Genomic DNA, 8,449 nt, shown 5'->3' on the forward strand with positions numbered 1-8,449 from the left:
TGATATTCAATTCTACAATCTTTTTCAGTTATGAACTGTACTGTAGCTACCTGAACTAAAGCAGAGAAGGGGGCAGGGTTTTCACCAGGCCTGAGGGGTTCCTGCAGTTTCAGTGCTGCATACAGGCTCCATTAAACTCCAGCAAGGAGAAAGAAAATCAACCTGAAACTGGAAAAGTGTGGGAGACAAGAAGACAATTTTCAGAAGTGAGGAGAGGAACATGTTTTTCACTGAAGCCCATTGAAAATCACATCCAGACCACGTCTGGAGGCCGCAGGCTCGCAGTGTTATCAGATCTGAGGCGGGACATCAGTGCAGTTTGATCACGTTCTCAAGAGAAAAAAATCCACCCAGCAGATGAAAGGTCACCCAACTCCACCTCTACCCGCTTGCTCAGTCCTGGATCCTTGCAATGTGGAGCATACTGCACCACCTGTATCACTGTCACACTATGATCAACCTTTTATGAGATGAGCTGACTGGAAATATCTCATGTTTCCAAGTTGGATCTAAGGTCCATCCTATTTACTGGACGAGTGAACAGCGTTTATGGGATGTTCATGAGTGTTCAGGCATTAGTCAAACACTCAGGCTTGTGGAAAAACTTTACATTTTGTTTGCAAAATGTCTGGAAATAGGAGTTATTGTGATTGATTATTGTGGAAAATGACAAGCAGTTTGTATATACAGGTAAATGTAACAACATCCAAATATGTGTGTGATGAAAACTGCCAATACTGTGGACGTCTACGGGCATATTTACCTTGATAGTATGTTAAGTGGATCAGTCCATCCCAGGCGCTCATCAGCAGAGAGGAGGGCTGACGGCTTTTAGGTGAACAGACACAGTGTGACCAACACATGGAAGTGAGGCACTGAGAGAGAGAGGAGATTTGTTTCTTTCTCCTCCTGGCCTTTCTTCATCTATTGTACCTACCTTTACCACTTAAGCTCAGTGTTCACAAATTCTCCTCCTCCTCCTCCTGCAGTAAACTGGACCAGGGGTGTCATCTCTCACAGGACACACACACACAGATGCCCAGAATTGGTGAAAAAAGATCAATAATTCGAATGAGAGAGAAAGAAAGGAAGTCAGGGACACAGTGTGCCCCGACGTCGTCCAGTTCTTGCTGACGACTCTTGTTCATTGTTTTTGTCTTACAACCAAGGTCGAGCAGCATCCCCATCCACTCACCCAGCTGCTCTGTCACAGGACGTACATTATTAATTAAAATTTTTCATTCAGGTCATCAGTGAAGTCCATCTCTGTCGGTTCAGTTGGACACAAATGGGGTCAGACATGACTGTTGTGAATATGATATAATATCATCGATCTATTTTCACCATCATGTTGACATTTTGGCTACTGCAGATGTAATAAATGGACAAAAGTATATGGACATGTCTGTTCATGTGCTCTTTTTTCTGTATGGGGCTGTTTTGTCATGGTATTGCAGTGGCTTTGAATTATCCACAGAGTATTTTGGACAATGAGCTTTGAGACAGAGGTCTCCAAAGTGTGGCACAGTGAAAAAAATAGGTTTAAATGACACAAATGTGAAGCAGAGCATCCTGCAGGACTGTCACTTCTCTCTGCTGTGCCAATGCAGCACCCCCATATAACCCATCCCCTTGTTTTTTTCGAGCTCACAATACAACCATATTGGTTATATGAGTGTACTGTGTTTGAGAGGAGGCAGATGATGACGGAAGGGAGCTGAGGGCTGCCTGTTGACATTACAATTACGTGGAGATTTGCAGAGTTGGTGGGACCCAAAACCAGACATTTTGAAACTTCATTTGTTTCACCACCTTTCCAGGGTCAGCGCTGTGAGCAGGGTTCGAACCTGCGCGGGGAAACCCCATTGGATTTCAAATCCAACGCCTTAACCACTCGGCCATCACAGCTGTATATATATATATATATATATTTATGAAGGATGAAGGGCATCAACTGCTAAGTATTAACAGTTTGTAGGCCCTTTTTTTCTTTGGTACTGCAGATCCACCAAAAATCCCTTTAGGATCATCACTTCAATTCATTATTGCATATTGGGGAAGACAAAAAAGTATTTAATATTTTTAAAAAATATGTACAGCAGCGAGGTCTCTGAGACCCCAAAGCTAGTGTTAACAAAACACGAGGGTTAATTAATGACTTGATATGAAGCCTCTTCTTCAGTTTTTATGAAATCATAGGTGGGAGTTTGGTTCCCACTGGGAGAGCCAGTAGTAAAAATGAAGCACTTTAAAAGTGCTGTTATATTTGCTTGGGTTGAAATATCCAAATGAAACATTTGAGGGAGTCATCGTCCGCCCACGGAGTTTGTGACTGTTGCTGTTCAGTGCAGCCGTGGGCAGGAGCAGAGACATCCAGGGTATCCTAACAGCTCCTCTTATATATCTCAGACACACTCCCACGCACACACACACACACACACACAGAGCGGATCGTTACTCACACTGTGGATCATGATACTGAACTTTACGCTCTCTCTCTCTGCAGCCTGACTCATGGGTTTGACTATCAAACTCACCGTCTCTCTCTCTGTGTGTGTGTCTCCCTCGCTTTTTCTGCATCTGTCTCACTCTGCTGTTCCAAATCTGTCTCTCTGTCTGCGTTTGTGTCCGTCTCTCACCCAGTGAGTCATTCTGACTGGCTGTCACATGCACAAACTAATGTGATAAAAATATGAGATCTTATGAGAATTTCTAACCAACAGCAAGGTTCCAAAAACAATCAGCGAAAACATGCCTTGTCAGTCTTTCTTTATTCTTTCATGCTTTTATTTTGGAAACGTTAATAATGCTGTAGGTTGTGACAGTTCTGCAGAATCTGGCCCTCTCTTGCTCACATGCAATCTGTTGACTTTAAGAGCTTATTAAACAACACTGCTGCCACTGAAGGAAATCAGAGGTTTATCTATGAGTTGTTGATTGGTGGCTCATCTTATGGGCTACAAGCTAATGATGAGAGGCCAAGATGTGTAAAAATGAAAAATGTGCTGTTGATGGCTTCAAATAACATAATGACTTTGACAGAGGCTGCTGAACATGGAGCGTGCGGAGGAATGTGAGGATAGATTTTGAGATTGGTTGGTGGTCTGACCAGAGGTGCAGTGCATGCTAGTGGAGGCATCTCCAGAGACAAAATGGACATGATATAAGTTAACAAGAATATCTGCTCTTTACTTGGGGGAACGTTGGAGTTTAAGACTGATTAATGTTTCGTGACCTGTCTGTAGGCTTTCATAGGAATGATCAGCTGAGTTTTAGCACATTTCACTCTGCTGTGTATGTAACAAAGCATCTGCTGAGATGTCAAGCTGAACCTGGCTCAGTTTTTTTGCTGGATGGCAGTACTGCAGTGGCTGCAAGCACACATTCCTGGTACGTAAGTTGCAATATGAACACTTACCTCACCACTGCTGCAAAGGAGATATAATGACTGCTGCTGTGCCAACCTTCCACAGCAGCAACATCCTTAATATTACAAACTGCTGTGCCGTGTTTTAGTGTCTGATAAGCTATCAAACTCACAAGTCTGGACTTCCTGTAACCTGTTCTGTCTGTCCCCGGTGCCTGAAGAGACACAGACACACCCTGGATAGGGAACTGACAAAGCAGCACATCCTTGTCAGATAAACGCTTTATTAGAGGTATTTGAACAATGACTGGTGCTGTCGGTTGTTTGGTGAGAATCTGGTTTACAGACGTGAGAGGAAAAGGGTTACAGCAGGCAGGTGGAGGTCCAAAACATGCAGAGGCAGGCGGAGGTGATTTTCATACTGTACTGACATAAAACCAATGACTTCCTGGAAGGCAGAAATCAGTTTTTGAATATATGGTTTTTGATAAATTGATTGACACATCTACTATACCTTTTTAACCATAAATCCCAAAGCCAGTCTTCACTTCAACCAGAGCTCATTAAATGGTGTAGCTACAGTTTTAATGACCTATTTTTGGTTGTGCACCTGAGGCTGTACTGTACAATATGCCCCAAAACAGTTCCTAACAAAGACAAGAACTGTCCTTGAGGCCCCAGACTCAGTCACATTAGGACAACAGCTGTATAATGAACAACCACATGCCCCGAAGGAGACATGATCAAGATATTTGTGTCTCCAATAATGTAAAGTAGCTACATCAGTCCACAGGCAGTGTGAGCTCTGTATATGCAACGAGTTTCATGTCACATCAAATCCACATTAAGAAGAACAGAGCTGATGCACATTTAAAAATGCATGACTCCTAGAAACTTAGGTGTGTCTTCATTTTCATGAGTGTCTGTGCTCAGCACCCCTGCCTGTTGATGTAGCGTTACACTGCTTACATTGATCCCATTCAAAACTCTGTTCACATTTTACTGTATTAATATTAACATTGCAAACACAGTATAATTCTTCTCTCTGCTTCCCCCTCCCCCTGCCCATAATCATACTTTTACACAGGAGTGGTTACCTCTATCGCTGCCTAACTTTCTATACCTCTATATCGCCCATGGCAACAAAAACGGTGGTGGTGCACTAACCAACAACTCTTATGTCTTTTCATCCCAGAACTAACATTTGCTTCTTATTATTTGAGGCGCTCATTCTCTCCACCCTCACATAACACAAACTTCCCATCTTTCTACGTGGCTGTCCTGTATCGTCCCCTGCAGGAGACTCACGATTCCTCAGAAATTATCTCAGATGCTGTCAACCCGGAGAACAGTGTGATTGGAAGTTTTGATTCACAGCAATCATGGATATGTTTGGTTTTACTCAGCGGACTTTCTGTCACTGATCTGTCAGTCTCCTCAGCTCCCTCTCTGATCAATTCAGTGTTCACATGCTGCCTAGTTCTCAGTGTCGGCGCCTTTTAAAAAGAGCTGCGTTACTAATAAATCAGTCAGAGCAGCTCTAGAAACAAACAAAACTGATTAATACCCTTGCTCTCTGAAAAGCTTAACAAACTAAGTAGTACGTTGACATGACTGTGTAGCCCACCTCAGCCTAGAAAACACTCAAAAAACAAGCTTTACCGCATTGTTCAACGATTCTATTCAGGCACTCAAACAATAGAAAAAAACAGCATAACATTAGAAGTTTAAGCCTGGAATGAGTCACTGCTGAGTTTATCAAAAGCAATGAACACTACCGGGTGCTGGTGGACACGATGGTTGTCGCAACAGAAATTATTGTTTTGATTTTTTTAATTAATTAATTATTTTATTTTATTCATTGTTCCCTGGGATCCCAAAGAGGAGTTTTTGCTTTTTAATTTTTAAGCTAAAGACTCAGTCATTGGTAGTTGAACTGTGGGTTTTGCCTCTGTGACAGCGGTCTGAGAGCATTTTACATATAAGTATCTAGTTATCATTCTGGATTTTCCATGTCTTTTTTTAGGAGCAGAGAACTGAGAAGCCCTCTTCTATGTATGACTGGACTATTGTGCTGTTGTGTTACTTTTAATTTCACTGCATTTGCCTCAAGTGTGCGGGAACATGCTCTGCTGTCCTCAGACTGCTGACTCGTGATAGTAATGACAATGATGTTGATTGAAACTCGCAGTTGGATGTGTTTTGGATGTGGATTGGATGTTTGTTTCGTCTGTGCTTTTGGCCCGCTGTGAGTGAATTTTAGTGTCGGATAAGAGGGTTTAGTCTGAGCGTGTGTATTCCAATATGTGTGTGATCATCATGCATATACAGAGATACACCAGTAATATAGGCCTGTGTCTGTTTCACCACATTTGCCCCCCACCCCCTCAGCATGCCTTAAAATTATGGCCCATGGTCCATGCATTTGAGTCACGCATCAAGTTTATAACATGCACTGTCTTCTTCCACTGTCAAAAAATAGCCCAATTACACCCCATCTATGAAACCCAGATGCTGAAAACCTGGCACGAGCCTTCATAACATTCAGAATAGACTGTAATCTGGCCTACCTACTATAGCAACAGAAAGTTTCCAGCTGGTCCAGAATGCAGCTGCTAGAGCCATACAAGATCTGAGAAGATGGATCATATGACAGCAGTTCTAATGTCTCTGCATTGACCACTGGTTCATGCAAGAGCTGATTTCAAAATCCTGCTTCTTGTATGTAAGTCTTTAAATGGATTGGCTCCCTCATATAGTCTCTCCAGCCTTATTCCTCCATATACCCCGTCACATCCTTTATGTTCCCCTATAATAGCAGCAGCAACAACAGGGATAGAACATTGGAAAATAAGTACACACTTGATATTAATAGGAAAGATAAGTTAAAAAGAGGCCATAACATGAATAAAGTCGAGTAAAAAATACATTTTAAAAGTAGTGCAGCAGTGCATGTCAGCGCTTAAAAGTTTCAGGCCTGCATCAGGAAGTCAGAGCTAGGCTGAAGTGAAGAGAAAAGTTTTTAGGTGTCTTTTAAAAATAATATTCAGCGAGCTGCTTCCCTCATATCTAAAGGCAGTGTGTTCCAGAGCTTTGGGGCATCGTGGCTGCAGCCCCGCATCCAATAAACCAGCAGCAGATGAGCTAAATCCTTTTGGTTCTGGTTCTGGTCAAGCTGCAGGGTTTTGAAGTCTAAGTGGTTTCTTTGGGAGGTCAGTAAATAATGATTTACAGTAATCGAGTCAGTTTGAAATAAAGGCATGAATCAGTTTTTCAGCATCTTTTTGATTTAGAAATGGTCGTACTTTAGCTGTTTCTAAGGTGGAAAAACAACGTTTTGTCCTCTTGATGTGGGACTTGTTGGACTTGAATCTGAGATCTGAGTCTAAAACAACACCAACACTAGTAACCTCAGATTTCATCCAGGGAGTTAATTGCCACACATTATTAAACAGCATTTCTCTTCTTGTTTTAGGGCAGACTAATAGGTTTCAGATTTCAGTTTTCTCCACATTTAACTTTAAGAGGTTTTTCCTCATCCATTGATTTATTGCCAAAAGACAGTTAGTAATAGAGTCTTGATATTGGAAACTTAACAACTCATCAGTTTAGTAAGAACTCTTTTGAAAGAAATCTGCTTCCCTGGAATAATGTGCACATCCAGGAGGCAGGCTCTGTTGCTGCTTTTAAATCCAGACTGAAAGCATATTTTTACCGTTCATTATCATCTCTCCTGATTTCACCAGCAGCCCAAAACATGGATTGTTTTTCCTAGCACGGTCGAAGTACTGTAGCTACCCCAGCCCTCTTACTGTTCAGTGATGTCTGTTTTAAAATGACTAACCTCTGCCATCTGTGTGTGAGTGCATGTGTGAAGTGCACAGAGACACTCTGGGTGATGTGTGTGTGAAGGAAAGTCTGTGTGCAGACAAGAGAGGCTGACTAAAACATTTGATCAAATCTGACCCAGATGTGTCGGGGTAATGAAGTAGTGGAAACTTTGCCATGTTGGGGTGCCTCTATACTGTCTTGTTTCACACACACACACAACAGTGGTGTTTCCATCACCAAACCCTGAACCTAAGCCCAACCTAAACCTAAACTTAGCCCTAACTTCAACCCAGGTCTTCACCCTAAAAATCAATGATTTACATAATGGGGACGTGGTTCTGTCCCCGTAAGAAACACGAGTCCCCACAATGTGACTGTGTAAACAGATTTATGTCCCCACAACATGAGTAATGAGTAGTCCACACACACACACACACACACACACACACACACACACACACACACACACTTTTCTTATATGAAACTGCTGCTATCATTGATCAGGTAAAGTCATGTCAAGTTTAGAACTACAGTGAGCAGCTGCTTCAGGAAACTACTTTTTTTTTTTTTTAATTAAACTGTATATTTGTGAGGTGTTTCTAAGCATTAACGTCTTCAGTAGGAACCAGTGAGCTTGGGGCTTGGTGTTGGCCTCTCCGTGGGATTTGTTGACAATAGGAAAATGTGGAATAACACCAGCTTTATCTTTAAATTCTGCTGTGGTGTTGCAGTCACTGCAAAGTGCTTTAACATGAGCGTCAGCGGAACGTCAAAAATATCAGTGGAAGAGAGAGAGAGTGTGTGTGTGTGTAGAGCGCTGATACAGTCAGGAACTCCTTCTTCAGCACCAACTACATCATGAGTCTGCTTCTTTGAAAACACCAGTGGAGAGTTTGAATGGATTTTGAATAATACGGTTAATTTGAAAACTGTGCTGACTTTGCATTTTGTGTGGCTGCTGTTTCAGTACTCACTCTTGCTCACTCAGTTCTTGGCTGCCTATGTAGCTTATCTGATCTGCTGCTGATGTGTTTAGCCATTAATGTGCATTAAATACAATAATATATCTGAGGACATATATGTACAGTACACCCTGTTCATTCTGAGCTTTAAAGTGCACTTAAAGTGTTTTGAAAATGCTCAAGAAGTATGTAAAAAATACACTAGCAGCCTAATGTCAATGAATTTGTAATCTGTCAGATGTTAAGATGAGATAAGATGAGATAAGATAAGATAAAATAAAACTTATTT

The 8,449-nt window shown here is 41.8% G+C and overlaps 1 non-coding gene across 1 annotated transcript; it reads right to left on the bottom strand.

Moving 5' to 3' along the window:
• Positions 1–1,826: 1,826 nt before the first annotated feature.
• trnas-uga lies at positions 1,827–1,908 on the bottom strand. The gene has a single exon. It is a non-coding gene; the product is annotated as a tRNA-Ser (tRNA).
• Between the last annotated feature and the right edge of the window lie 6,541 nt (positions 1,909–8,449).

This window comes from Chelmon rostratus, chromosome 17 (assembly GCF_017976325.1).
Source record: "Chelmon rostratus isolate fCheRos1 chromosome 17, fCheRos1.pri, whole genome shotgun sequence".
Classification (NCBI taxonomy): Eukaryota; Metazoa; Chordata; class Actinopteri; order Chaetodontiformes; family Chaetodontidae; genus Chelmon; species Chelmon rostratus.